This window comes from Labeo rohita, chromosome 25, assembly GCF_022985175.1.
Source record: "Labeo rohita strain BAU-BD-2019 chromosome 25, IGBB_LRoh.1.0, whole genome shotgun sequence".
Classification (NCBI taxonomy): Eukaryota; Metazoa; Chordata; class Actinopteri; order Cypriniformes; family Cyprinidae; genus Labeo; species Labeo rohita.
The window spans coordinates 8,696,944-8,712,812 of NC_066893.1; the positions used below are offsets into that span (position 1 = coordinate 8,696,944).

General features: G+C 35.8%; 1 protein-coding gene across 4 annotated transcripts in view; it reads right to left on the reverse strand.

Moving 5' to 3' along the window:
• The window catches only part of tln2b (talin 2b), a 218,459-nt gene extending 203,083 nt beyond the window's left edge, over positions 1-15,376 (reverse strand). Inside the window, exon 1 of one of the 4 annotated variants that reach the window (XM_051099290.1) lies at positions 15,302-15,376. The gene's annotated coding sequence lies outside the window, so the exon portion shown is untranslated. Of the gene's footprint in view, positions 1-14,747; positions 15,036-15,071; positions 15,242-15,301 lie in introns of those variants that run through there. The other 3 variants (XM_051099291.1, XM_051099289.1, XM_051099292.1) reach the window with 3 other exon arrangements.
• Between the last annotated feature and the right edge of the window lie 493 nt (positions 15,377-15,869).

The following is a 15,869-nucleotide window of genomic DNA, read 5'->3' on the forward strand; positions in this document are numbered from 1 at the left end:
AGGCAAGGAAAAAGAAAAGCTTTAAAACCATTCCAAGACAGGACTGGAAGGGAAGTAGGCAAGTGGAGTAGAGTGAGCGGCAGAAAGAGAGGTGGAGGAAGAGAGGTTGCTGCTGTTGTTGCTGGGTCAGCAACTTGTCACAGAAAAGCTCAGCAGAGCACAGCAGTATTCCCAGCAGTAAACAGAAAACAGGCATGACATCTTCACTAGACACTCACAAGGACATCATCCAGCCAGGTGACACCTGCACATGATTGTCCAAAGACAATCTTGAGAATGCACTGGTAAGCACAACCAATCTCATTGTTTTTTTCCGTACATCATAATTCAGTCATTCAAAAAAAAAAAAAACTAAGAGTATCTACAAGAATAAATGTTTCAGCCATGGAGGCCATTCATTACCCGCAAATGCTGATGAAAAACCTTCAGTATCTCAGAATCAATGCCTCCGCAGGAAAAACAGACAGACACCTATCGGCAAGGGATCGATTTATCGTGCCGTTTTTTCTCTCCGCTTCATTCTGAATGAGCTGTGCAGTGAGCAATCTCTTAAGCAGCCCTGTCATTAACCTACGACTCCAGAGGGGACGGGCTGCCAAGTGGGGCTGTCTGTATGCTGATTGGTGGGGCAATCCCATCCAGCATGGCCTCGGGAGAGCCCCATGCTAATTCTCTTAATGGACTGGAGACATGGTGACACTGCCAAAAGTACAGTGGGCATGCTCACTCTTAGCTGGAGAGAACAGAAGGAGCTGAGGGATGCTGGTTGATACAGAGTGGATGTGGCATGTGGTTTTTAGGTCAGTTAAAGTGGCACTACGTAAACTCTGCGCAACTAGCGGCACCAAACGAAATTACATAAATAGCTTCCGCAAACATATGGTTTAAAAGATCACATAATTTCTCCAAAAAAGAAATGGCTTTGTTTACTGACTGAGGTCATTACCTGTTTTACAGATGTTACATGCAATCTTTACGATTTGTAATATAGGTGAACAGGCTCTACGCTTACTTTTCTTTTTAGGAGCACTTGTGCTCCTAGCTTAAAAAAATGTAGGTGCACAGTCAAAAATGTAATAAGCAGCTTCTAATTGAATCATCAAAAAATCTGATAAAAAAAATTAGCCTCCCCATTACGAGGTGATATGTGACTCCTTAAAGTGATTTACAGGGGAATTTTGTTTTTACCTTTGTAATAGCAATTTTCAAACATTATTAAAAGTATGTCGTCTTTTATGTAAAATGTAAAATTTTCTAATTAAAACAATTACGAATATGAACAAGTAGAATAAGAATAACTTACCAATTAAATGAAATCAGTATTAACAAAATTAATTTGTACTACACACCGTAAAAAACAATTTGTCGAGTCACCTTAAAATAATTTGTTACCTGGCTGCCTTTAAATTTTTAAGTTCAGTCAACTCAAAAACGTTTAGTCAACTTGAAATGTTAAGTTGTACTAAGTGACAACTTATATATTTGAGTTGATTCAACTTAAAATTTTAAGGCAGCTGGGTAACAAGCCCAGATTTTAAGTTTAACAAACCAAATTTTTAGTTTAGTCAACTCAAATATCTTACTTAATACAACTTAACATTTCAAGTTGACTAAACTTAAGGCAGCAGGGTAACAAATTGTTTTAAGTTGACTCAAATTGTGTTTTTTGTTTTTTGCAGTGCAGAGGTGGCATAGAAGAACACAAAAGTGGCTTATAGGTGCATTTTTTATGTTTAATAAGGCTCAGAAATGGCATGAGTGCAATCAAATTCATAAATTCATATTGAGATTAATTTTTTAAATATACAATTTTGTATATAGAAATATTACATGATTGAAATAACTGAAAAGATACTTTAAAAATTAGACTAAAACTGCCAGTAGGTGGTGGCAAAACACTGATTTAATTACTAATTCATTCATTCATTTGATTAGTTTGAATTGGCTAATTCATTCAGGAATAAAGCAAGTGACTGTCTTTATGAATGGAAAATTAAATCATTGACTCACTAAATTTGTTTAAAAACGCACGTTCATTCAAAAACGAAATGCCACTGTGTTTGAATGGAGATGCACAGCGGCTCAGTTGTGACTTGTTTCAAATTATTTTTGACAACAAAATAGAGCAAAATCAGGCAATAGTGTTATAGTCAGACAATGTAAGTCACTTAATATTAACATCTTGTTAATTGAACTGTTGTATTAAATCAATATCACATTTACAAACTGCCTCAGTAATAATTAAAAGCTCATCTTAGTTCATCATGATCTTACAAACCTCTGTTATAATCAACGTAGCTCTCTACACTGCACAGTAAATCTCTTACTGACACACTGTTTACATTTGTTTACGAAAGGATTTGTGATATATGTCTATAATACATTACTCAAAGTTGCAAAAACATGTTTGAAGCACCCCTCAGCACAAACACAAATATGCTGACTGCGTCAGTTGCACATGGTACTCCTAAATATTTTTTCATAGTTGAACACAGTAGTTTTCAGTTGCAAATGCACTGTAGAGCACTGGTGAATGTGAATTTGTTCTGGAAGTTTATAAGAACAGCTGGTTTTAAAGCTCACCCAAAAAAAGTTTTATCCAGTGGTTTTTATCCACTGCAAACACTATGAATGCAAAAATGGCTAACCTTTGAAATGCAAAAATGTCTAAAACATTCCAAAAGACTCCAAACCAATTTAGGAAAAGCCTTGCTTATCAGAAACTTCAGATTCATTGGCTCAGTTTGAGGTTTCACTTTCCCAGAGTTCATTTCCACATTGTGTGAACAGTAGCCTGAGGGAATCAACCACTGCCCTTTTCCATAATGCCTCAGTGTGCATGAGAGAGTATCTCATGATCTCCCACAGAAAAATTAATGAAAGGACAATGTGTAAACACTTTTTCTCCAAGCCATTTACTAGAGTCCCCTTAATAGATGAGCAATCATACAAGCTGTGCCCTCAAAATCCATCAATAAAACCCCAAGAGTGTGTATCTTTTTCTTGTCTATACTACCAGCATGCATCCTCTGACCTCTGGGCTAAGGTCACAAAGGCTGCACAAAGCACTGACCCCTGGGTCAAAACAGTTCACAAGGGCCAATATTTGTAATTGCTGTCTTTCTCCAGGGAACAACAAGGTCAGGAGTAAACAGGGTAAACAGCTGGACTCAATACAATACTACTGAATACATTCACCTCAGTGTGAAATTACTGCAGTACAAAAAGACTAAATTGGCTTCTATTTTGTTACAAACCAGAATGAAAAAATTAAGACATGAAAGAAAATATCTGACAGAATATGTCTATCTTTGCAGCTTTATTCATCTTTACTGCATACAAAAAGCTACATCAGGGAATATGAAACCTAGAAAGCAATATAAAATTAAATAATAAAACAAAAACAAAGGAATACACCCAAGTGCAGAGACAACTATGACTGCTATATTTCTGAAGAGTGTAAATGCTGTCTTCTGTGGTTCTATCAAAACAATGTTATGCTTGATTAAGTGGTCTGTGGTGTCAATCAGTGGTGTGAGTTTGGGGCTGGACTAACCATTTAACAGCACAATGGAAGACATTGAAGTCTTTGGAACTTCAGCGTGTTACTCACCCCACACTGTTCAAGCTACAAAAAAAGAATGTGACCACAAACATTCAGCTTGAAGGAAACGTGCAGTTGCTTTCCTAAATGACTGTACTTACGAAATTACCATAGTACAATACCATAGGTTTACGATGAAGGAGATACTTCAGCCATAAGCTAGACTTCCATTTAGGGTTGCAAAAAAGTGGTAAATTTCCAGAAATTCTAGAATCTTTCCAGGATTTTTTCGAATCTTCCAAGGATTTTTGGAAAGTTTCTGGAAATTTACAGAAAATTTCCACCCTTTTGCAACCCTATGTCCATTACCCGTCAAATCGCGCAAAATGAAACTGCGAAATTGCAAATACGGCCAATGGAAACACCAATTTTTTCAAAAATGCCCACATGAGGTGGATTTTCAGGCAATTCGAAAAAGGAATATTTCGCAAAACTACGATGGAAACCGCTTTTTTGCATTTAAAAGTCACCTTGCGTACATAAAAGTCAAATGATCATTGTACTACAACCTCCAAGAAACACCTCATACATGGCTATTCTCAAGTATAAAGAGTTTTCCTTGCCATTAATGCTTGGATAACCTCTTATTTACACTGCACACGTCTGCAATGCATTAAGGCTCTGACAGAGCCATTCTAGTCAAAGCTTGTGTTTATACCAGCCACGCTGCAGCACATTTCAGAGGCATCCCAGAAACCGGTCTTTCTGCACTGCTTTGCTAAAGATACACCCCTACATCTCCTTCAATTAAAAATAGTGGCTATTGTGGTAGCTGCGTTATATGTAAACAAAATCCGTCACCATGACTTATCATGCAAAAGGAAACAAAATGTTTGATGAAACGTCATCATTTAGCAATTGTTTTTTTATCGACAATTCGTCATCTTAGAATTATAAGGTTCTATCTGACGTTTTTGTCAAAAAACGTCAGTTATTCACATTTTTATTCGGTGACAACTTATTTACATTATGTGATGTTTCTTTTGTAAGGTGTGTACATTTTGAGGCTTTTTTTAGAAAACAAAAACGGTTTTATCTACAGACGTCTATGAAACACGAAAACTAAAGCTCAATATCTCAAAAGTGCTCAGAATGCAGATAGAATCTTATAATTCCAAGGTGACAAATTATAAAATATTGCAAAAGTTTTGCACAAATCTGTAATGCAAACACAGCTACAAAATGGCAATTTTCACCTGAGATTCAGAGTCAAGTTACAGGGGGCAAAAATGGCAGCAACATAATGTTATTGTTACACAGAGATCGGTAGTTCTTTTAGTAAAATCTGTTGATGTTAGCCATCTTTGTTGCATTATGTGCCAATGGTGACCAATCAAAAATGGGAAAACAGCACTTCTCAAGTTTTTCTTGATCGAATTCTAATTTCAACAGTATTTCTTTAAATAAAATATGTATCAGCTGTATACAAAGTGACCAACATTTAGTTTTCGACCACTGAAAATGGATAACACTCAACAATCAGGACATGGAGCCTCATTGAGATCCCCATATCTCTGGGACTGAATAATGTAGGACCTTGAAAATTAAGATTACAAAAGAAATCTTTATTATCAAATAGAATCTAAAATTATATTGCAATATCTTTAATACTTCTTGAGTTATAGGCACGTGAACTTTGGAAAAAGAATATATATGGCACTCAGACAGGTATGTTCAATGCAGTTGTCTTGACAGAGACTATCTCTAGTTTCAAGATTATTTGTCAGACATTTCAGATATTCTTCAGACATTCTTCTTTAAAAAAAAAAATAATAATAATAATATTTTTTTCAAACTTACCCACATTTGGTTTTTGACCATCCTGGAGCCATATTAAAATTTCAATATCTCTGGAACCGAATCTAATAGGGCATCAAAAATAAAGATGCCAAAAGGAAAGTTTGTTAAGATCCAATATCTAAAAGGGCATTATGCTACTATACATAAAATACTTCTTGAGTTATAGGCATGCAAACTTTGGAGAAAAAAAAAACCTTAAAAAGTGACATTTCCCCATTTTTGAATAGTCACCATTGGCACATAATGCAACTAAGATTGCTACAGTCAACAGATTTTACTAACATCTCTATGTAAAAATAAGATAAAGATGCTGTCATCTTTCTGAAGTCATTTTTAGCCCCTATAACTTGATTCTTAATCCAAGGTGAAAATTGCCATTTGACCTCCCTCTACAAAATAGTGGATTACTCAGTAAATATTTGTCAATGACATTTAATATTCTGGCTTTTATCTCTATACATGTCTATCTTTCTTCAGGAAAAATATTAGCAAAATCAGAAATTTGACCCGGGGACCTCTAGATGGGTTGCTCCAAAACACCTTTTCAAGTGCATCCTGTAGACCTTGATGGAGCTAAGTGAGCAGGATGGTGGGTATCCAGGAATAGGGTTAAATATGCCTAACCCAGAATCATTTTGTGGAGTTTCCAGAAAATCTGGTTGTTCTTGCAATTCCATATGGTGCAGCTGGTGGTGCAGTAATTATAAACCTCCCTCCTATGTAAACCAAAGAAAGTTAAGGGGAGGATCTGTATCCAAACCATATTTGATGAATCAATTCAGTCAAGCTGTCAGTGGTTACTACGTTCAACCAAGAAAAACATGTAGGCTTCAAGGTCTTATCTGTTACAGAACTGATTTCTACCTTGTAGGCTCCATAAGTCTTCATCACACATAAATACCACAGATGGTGATGATAATGATGGTGAAAAAGCAGCATAAGTGGAGAAACTGCAGCTCATACAATAGGAAACAGTAATATCTTTGATACTTTTCGCTATCACCACCATGTTCTCTGCAATCAAAAAAACCTAGATCCTTATCATAATCAACAGCAACAATCTTCTTACAACAAGTCTCCCGGGTAAAACTCCTGGCAACTGTACAAACCTTCTAAAGTTGACCAAACAATGACTTCCATGACCGACCCATTTCCCAACACCCCATGCTCTCTGAGCAGTAACCCAGCAACAGATCCACAACACAGCTACAGAGATAGAGTCACATCTAATCACAGAGCACCGCCCGAATGCTTGGACACACTCTGTTGGTCTTCCCTTTTATTTTGCTTACTTCCGATCCCAAAATGAGCCCCCTCGGAGTGTCCTCTGACTGTGAGGAGAGGTGAGAGGAAATGAGTGGAGAGCTGGAAAATGTGAATGAGGGGGAGAGAATCATTCCAACAATGAGACCCATAGAACCGCACCCGCCCACCCCTCAGTGCCTTACACTTCTGCCGAGTTTAGTTCATCTGGAAAAACACTGGGAAAGAAAGGCAAAATGAGTGGAGGTGTGGTTCTGCAACCACATAAGCACTCGTGGGAAAGATTCTGTCATCTTGACTTTGATGAGAGCTGGCATGCAACTACCACTAATGGTTTTAGAGTATAGCGCTAATAATAATGGAATTATTTATTCAATGGCACAATTTTCATCGATTACACTTGACGTTTGCATGCAAAACAGACCTTAACACACAATACCACATTGTCCTCCGCTACGGTACACTACAAACCCACAGAGTACCAGAGCTGACAATAACACAGTCCACACCCGAGACCTTTACAAGCAGGACCCGGCTAGACGATGAACCATTCAATGAGGACTCCTCACAAGGACAAGCCCGATTAACGTTCTTCTATTCAACCCAAACAGCCTCACTGGGAACAAAAGATACAGCACTACATTTCTTCCTTTTATCTGCTGGCCTGTGAATGAACGAGCTAATTTTAACTGCTCTAACCGTAGTCAACACAGATCCTTGCAATTAAAATCATTGAAGGAGTTCATAAATTCTCTTTGTGTTAAAGACAACATGATTCACAATGAATATAACTTTTATAATGTGGAGTATTCTTTATAAAATGATGTTAATCCCCTGAAATAAAGTCTTAAGTCTAAAGTTAAATCACCAGATAGGTTAAGAAACTAATTTAAGTCTATTTGGATCTTCGAGATGGTCCTCACTGCGGAAAACAAGATCCAGATCCAACTCCTTCCACCTTACATATACCTAAACCTACCCGTCTCCAGCCCCTGATCCCTAAACCCACCCATCTCCACCCCTAAACCTACCCATCTCCACCTCCTAGATGTGGATCCAACCCCGCCCCCTGGATCTTGTTTTCTGCAGTGAGCGGCTACTACACTGTAAAAAAATAAAAAACACAATTTGTTGAGTCAGCTTAAAATAATTTGTTACCCTGCTACCTTAAAATTTTAAGTTCAGTCAACTAAAATACGTTTATTCAACTTGAAATCTTAAGTTGTACTAAGTAACAACTTAGATATTTGTGTTTGCTAAACTTAACAGATGGGTAAGTAACCCAGCTGCTTTAAAATTTTAAGTTGATTCAACTCAAATATCTAAGTTGTCACTTAGTATAATTTAACATTTCAAGTTGAATAAACGAGTTGACTGAACTTAAAATTTTAAGGCAGCCAGGTTACAAATTATTTTAAGTTGACTCAACAAATTGTTTTTTTACAGTGTGGGATTTTCTTTTTACCCACAAATGAAAATTCTGTCATCACTTAGTCACCCTCAAGTCATTCCAAACCCAAAAGATGGAACCAAAAGATGATATGTTAAAGAATGTTTCAAATGTTTTTGTCTATTCAGTGAAATCAATCAAACATTCTGTCATCAAAGGTGAGGATGTGGAGCGAAACACCATTATAGACAAGTATGATGTTTGCTTGGTAACCTAGCCTACAAGTAGGATGGAGAACCTAAACAGTACAGCCATGAAAAACACCCACAGGTTCACGCTAATTTCTTGACAATCTCTACACGGATTTTCTCCACTGACAACGAGCCATGAACCCTTTTGTCTCCTGGTCCATCGACTAAACATTTCCTGAGAAATTCCAAACAGGCCTGTTATTCTTGGAGATGAAACAACTGCAACAACAAAAAGGGGGAAAGCACTTGCTAATTGATTTGCACGGAGAAAGGAGGAGTTGGTCTAGTTAATACAAGACAGCTTATCGTTTAGGGCTCTTGAATCGTGTTACCAGCTATTACAATGAATAACATTAAACTGGGCGACCATTACGTGGTTAGACTTACTCGCAAGAAATTTTATCTCTCCATGTATTGTATGTATAATGACTAGGCTTATTGTGGAGAAAACACAAAGCTTTATCAGACCAGCACAGCTCAGTTTAGAAGTGTTTATGTAGTATTTTGACTAAGCGGTCTTAAATATGGTAAAAAACATTGATTTACCAAACCGAAACGCATCAAACTAAAATAAACCAAGCAAATCAACCACAGCTCATTAAGATACAAACTAATTACTCAGAATCAATTCCATAAGTGAAGTGAATACATTTTATTAAATTAGCCTAATGAACCATATGCAATAAACATTATAATCAAGAGCATCAAAAATGAGCTACGCAAAACGTCACCCAACAGAAACCACTTTAAAATGTTCAGTTTGGCTGCCACCTGTATCGGTCTACCACTGATATTTTTCCAGTGTCCCATAGAACATTCTGATCCTATGGAACACTTGGAGGAATTCTGGAAATCTCTTCTTGAGAATTTGGGAGATACAACAGATTTGTTTATTTGTCTTTTTCTATGAAACATAGGAGATATTAAGTGAGTAATCTGGAACTATTGGCCATCAAGGTTTATAAAGTACAAAAAAAAGCATAAAACTATTCGCATGTCTCATGAACAATATGTTCTGAGGCAGTACAGTGGTGGAAAAGCGTAATACTGTCATAAAACAAGTAAGAAGCAACATCAAAGTTAAATTCTGATTACCAAAGTTTCCATTTTGAATGAACTATACCAATGACTATAATTAGACTGATATCCTTTACCATATGGCATATCGTTTGGACATCACAACATCATTAGCACCTTGCTAATGCCCAAGTAAGGCCTATATAATAGTATTAGTTTAATCTTAAAATGCATATAGCCAGATCAGCCAACCACCACAGCAATCTCCTGCCTTTTCACTATTTCAGTTTTGGAGGACAGCCCAAACATCCCAAGACATAATGGCCCAATGTAATCCAAAGCCATTTGATAATGACCCCCCCTTAACAGCAGGCCTGTGATCTAGCTAAAAAAAAAAACGAAACACATTCAGAAAGCATGATTTTAATTACGCTCTCTCTGTGAAAATACATAGGGAGAATGTACAAGAGGTAAGCTGATATGACTCACATTAATTACCCAATCATATTACCTCATACCAGCTTCAGAGGAGTTCAGAATGAAGCTGCTACAGGTTTTTACAGCATCTTGAAAGTGCTGCTTTCAGAGTACTTTGTCTCAATCAATCAATACATTATTAATGGAGCGCCACAGATTTCGTTAGGCAGATTACGAGGGAATGCTCAGATTTAGCATTCAGGCAACAGTTCTTTGAGCTCCTGATTATGAATAACCCCCACTACATGAATCATACCATCATTTCTGAAAGCTCTCGTCACTGAATTGCCCATAATTCAAAGCATGAGGTCACCAGAAGGATGAAATATATTGGGCATTAAGCAAAACACAGCTGCTTTGAGCTTTAACAGCAAGAAACGTGATAAATTCTGATTCTAGGGATGGGCAAAACATCTAGTTGATTTTCAAAATCAACTAGCCGGTATATTTCTTTGTTCAAACCTAGGGCACCATAGAAGTCCACTATATGGAGAAAAATGCTGAAATGTTTTCCTCAAAAAACATATTTTCTTTACAACTGAAGAAAGACAGACATGAACATCTTGGATGGCAAGGGGTCGAGTACATTATCTGTAATTTTTTTTTCTGGAAGTGGACTTCTCCTTTAACTTAAATCATGTTGTAGTTACATTTTCAAGCTGACTAGTTAAAAATCATTGTTAAATGTTGTTAAATTTGTGATTTAAATTTTTGGTATATCGCCCAGCCTTAACACTAAAACAGAAATTGTGGCATCGTGTCTAAAATATATTCTCTTTACTTGCTTCTTGGATCATCAACATACAAATGTCAACCTTCCTGAAATGAATTTACACTTTCAGCTGATTCTTTCTTTCAATCCCCCTCCATTTTCTCATTTTGTCCTCTGCGTGTGGTGTCACTGGTGCCGTAGATTTTATCAGATGTAGTTGGCAAGCGAAAAGCTGCATCCCAGATTGTGACACTTGGAGGGAGAGCTAATTATAACCTCACATATGGGATATACAGCCAGAGGAAAGCAGGTGTTAGCTGTATTTTCTCCTGCCCGATAGTATGGAAACAATTTTTTAAAGTTTCATAACACGAATAAGATTTCCATTTAATGCAAAGAGCATGGCCAACTATAATTTCAAGCATGATTTCATACATTTCACTTGGCAAATTGACCATTTCTTGAAAACCGAATAGCAAGAAAATGCATGTAATTGAATGATCTATACTCTAGATACCCAATCGCATAATCGAATTGGTCATGCAAGCAATTTTAAGAGATATAAATAACCAGAAACTTCTCCTTGTTTTTTCCAAGATACAGTTGATGCTCACTACATCTTTACATCACCCATCTGAAAAAAACTGAAAATAATCAATACAAATAATGAGCAATAACCTTTACCATCAAGCTCTGTGTCCATTAATCATGCATTTTAATTCCCATCATGCCCTTTCATCACAAAAACACACATCCTTTCTCTTGTGTCAAGTCAAGTCAGAGTACCAGAGGCGTTTTCACCAGTCAGACTTCATGACTCAGAAGGATGCAGCCAAATTAGACTGTTTAAAGGAGTAATGTGTCCAGAAATAATCTCATTTGTGGATGAATTAATATTAAAATTGTAGCTGATAATGATGGCTGATATTTATAAGTTTATAAGTTATTCTTTTACATTCAAATTAGTGCTGTCAAGCGATTAATTGTGATTAATTGTGATTAATCGTGATTAATCGCATCCAAAATACAAGTTTTTGTTTACATAATGTATGTGTGCGTGCTGTGTATATGTATTATGTATAAATACACAAACATGCACGTATACATCAAGAAAAATATGTTGTTTATATATTAAATGTTTATATATAATATAAATTACATGAATATAAGTATACACACATCTAAATATATGTAAATATTTTCACATATATATACTATATGTGTGTGGACTTATAAATACATCAATAATCGCAGTTAATCGTTTAATTCAAACTAGCACTAATTCAGAGTTTGCCTAATAAATGTTTGTGTATTGTGTAATTGTTATGTATATATAAATACACACAAATTAATGTATATATTTAAGAGAAATGTTTTTGTACAAAATATTTTTATTTATATACGATATACTATATTTATATAAACTCATACTTTTATTTTGTATACGATTAATCGTGATTAATCGTTTGACAGCACTAAATCAAATTTAATTTTCAAAATTAGGAAAAAACACAAAAAAATGAAATAATTATAAAAGCTACAACTGCATTTAGGTGTCACAATATTATAATACTGTATAAAAAATTGACATTCATTTTAAAATTTTCTGAAGATAACAATAGTTTACAGTGTTAACTAATTACTTACTTAATCTAGTTAGTACTAGATGATGGGAAATGTCATCTAAATGTGAAAAAATTGAGAAATGGGCATGAATATCTAAAATTAGCTGATATAAACAAATAATAAAAAATAGATAAATAAAATTTGGGTAAGAATCGTTCACCGAGCAAAAGAAAAAAAAAACTGTAACTGTAACATCAAGTCATCAATATATCAAGTTCATATCAATCATAATAGTAAGACTGGCACATATCTATGTGCCATAATAAAAATTCATGCATTTCCTTAAGAACAAAATATAATACTAAAAGGTCAGCAACTTGACCTCATATGACTGTGACAAAGTCCGGGGCATACAGAAACATTCCTTTTTCCTGTCAAACAGCAGTGCTAATTTCCTTTTCCTTGCATAGTGATGGCGACCTCCCTCAGTGCATCATCTGACACAGATTTAAAAAATTGCAATGCTAAATAAATGTAAAAGCTGCATTCCAGGTCAACACAAATCCAATCGTTTTTAATAAAGCAACTAAGCCGGTAGCAATAAGGGCATGATTGATTGACAATGTTAATAGATTGTTAAAACTAGGTCAAAGTGCATATCATTTGTGTCACAGTCACACTGCATGCGCCATCCTCCCTCATGTGACACATAAGACTGTGGTGATGAAGAAATGAAATGCACTTTCAATCATTCGGATTACATTTCATCTCTATTGATCGTAGCAAATGATCAAATCCAAATGATCTGGCTTAAACTAATTTTGCCAAGTAGGACAACATGCTCATCGTTGCTAGTACAGATATGCACTGCTCTAACGTAACGCACGTTCATACACTGTAAGCTGTCATGTCTTTGAAGTACAGTACGCATTCCAAGGGGTGTGGCGCTGCACTGGAGGAAAACACGGATTTCTTCAAAGAGCATAAATTGCCTTATATATGGATATGACTTCTGCACAGTCCATATATCCACTTATGTGTGATTACCTAAGACAATAATGCATTTCAGGCTATTAACTGTGAAGAAGAGTGCCGTTAAAGTGCATATGCCGTGTGATGCTTTGATATTGCTTGCTGAAAAAACAGACGTGCTTGTAACTCTAAAGCAAATACGACTACATTATGTTGTAGGCAAGAATGCATTTTGTAGTGAGGGTTCAATGCATCATACTGTGATGTATCGGTTACCTGCTTAGCCTTCCTGGCTTATCACAAGAATGTTTGTTATAATGCATTTGCAATCAAGCAGCTATTGGGCTAATATGACAGTTTTATGTAATGGCAGGTACAATTAATCTACAAATTGCCAAGAGCTATGTTCTTGATACAACATTACAGCTTCAAGACACGCATTCCATTAGGGATATTACAATTTAAAAAAAATACCAAATTCACCATGCATGTAGTCTTAAGTGCCATTGTCAAACATGATCAAAGCCGTTAAATTTTGAATTCAACATGGACGCTTGAAGCGGATGAAATATTAAGGGTGTGGCCTATTTTACTAAAAAAAAAAAATAATAATAATAATTTTAAAATATACATACATATCGATAGATCCTAACTACACTGAATTAAATTGGTGGAGTTAGGATAAAAAAAATAATGTTCTGATTCATCGCGATTAATCACATCCAATATATATAATATTAATATATTACATATATTAATAATTTATTAATATATTACATATTAATATTTATAAAATGTATTATATATATAAATATATTTAATATATAAGCATAACATTTTTCTTAAATGTATACATGCGTGTGTGGGTATTTATATATAAATATACACTCATATATTATGTACACAAAAACTTTCTGGATGCAATTAACCACGATTAATCGTGGCCCAGCACTAATAATAACAAAAATTAAATATTTTAAATATTTTATACATAATATACATTTTTCACAGTATAAATGACATCAAAAGATGCCTTTTAAATTTTAGGAGACAGTCCCTCACATATGAATGATCATATTTGGGAGCATTTAAATTCTGTGGCATTTAAAAGACTGAACTCCCCAATTTAAATCATAAAAATGAACTCTTTTAAACCCCAGATATACTCGTAATTACATTAAATAACACAATTAATCCATATCATGTATAAAACAGTTTTTGAAATGCCATTTATTAAAACTCCATTCATATGCTAATATGTTTTATGATGTTTTAGTAAGCTTAACATTTATTTTATCAGGCTTATGATGTAACGCCTTTCGCCCAATCAGCCAAATTCTGTGTTCCCTCCAAAACGCTCTTATCCAATCAGTTTTCGACTGGAACGAGTTCGAATCCAACGGTTCCGTTAAACCTGTCAGTGAGTAGTTAACCCGGATCATGTTCGAAGAAAACGCACTGAATTCGAATGGAACGTAAGAGTAACATAGTACTCTTAGTTTTTATGTGGTTTACAGTAATGATATGGCATAAATAATAACAATAGTACGATATTCTATTTCAAACTCAGTTACGGTTCTGGGTTTAGTAGTGGCTGAGTTGTTGACTCGAGAGGCGCTCGGTCCGATCCGTTCAGACCAGTTTTGTCAACCGCTTCATTAAAAAGATCTGAGAAAAAAAAACGGATTCGCTCACGTTTAAGTCATTTGCAAACAGCTCGCGCTGGCACCTTGCATGTAAATAGGCCGTATATCATTTCCAAAGATATCCATCCATCATCCGGGAGAGGGAGGCTACGCGACCCCGTTCCTCGATGTCAATACGCCGTGGGACTTCATGCAACCCAAAATCAGCGTGACTTCCAACAATATATCCAGAAAAGGTAAAACAGTGTCAAGCAACTCCACACGCACGGAGAATAGCAGAAATTATCCTTGAATGTAAGAGAATAACATATTTAAAAAATCTCAACAGGCGAAATGATGATAGATAAGCAATATGCACGGTCAATGCACTCACACGCGAGAAAGAATACATCAGTGGCTTCAAATTCACTGACAGATTGCAGAATTCAAACATCACGCCGTACGAGACTCAACACCGCCCATTCATTCGGCTCCATCATAACACGTCCACCATAAATCAACACCAAAGCGGCTTGAACTCCGCACGAAAGGGGAACTACACGTGCGATGCCTCAAAACGACTCATTTGCAAACAAGAAGGAGGAAAATCTCAGGATTTCTTACCTGAAAGGCAGCACGCGCTCTCGTGCGCGAGAGATGATTGAGTTGATTTAGAGGCAGCGCGAGCTGAGCTGCGGTCCTGCCTCTGGAACACGAAGCCCCGCCCCTCTTGTTACTAGGGTCCCCCATCGAGGCGATAGGATGTTGAGATAAGTCCTTCAGCTCAAGTGCGATTATTGAACGATTCGTTGCCTACTATGAGCGTTACACACCCAGGTATTAAACCAAAGGCATACATGCATGCATTTGTGTGTGTATTCGCGCACAACTTGAGTTGATCTCTAACCTGGACCCAGTAAAGAAGGAGGAATAATAGGCAGAATAGTGTACAAACCAAGATATGAAAATTCATATATATATGACAGATAGATAGATAGATGTATATGTGTGTGTAAATAAATATATACTGCAAAATATAGTGTGTGTATGTCCTGTATAAATAAAAATATCAAATTTAATGGTAGCACATTGATACATACTAATTTTAATAATAGTTAATTTAAAACTAATTTAAAACCATCTGCAGTGAATATATATTCTAAGTTACATAAAAATGTATAATAAATGTTTT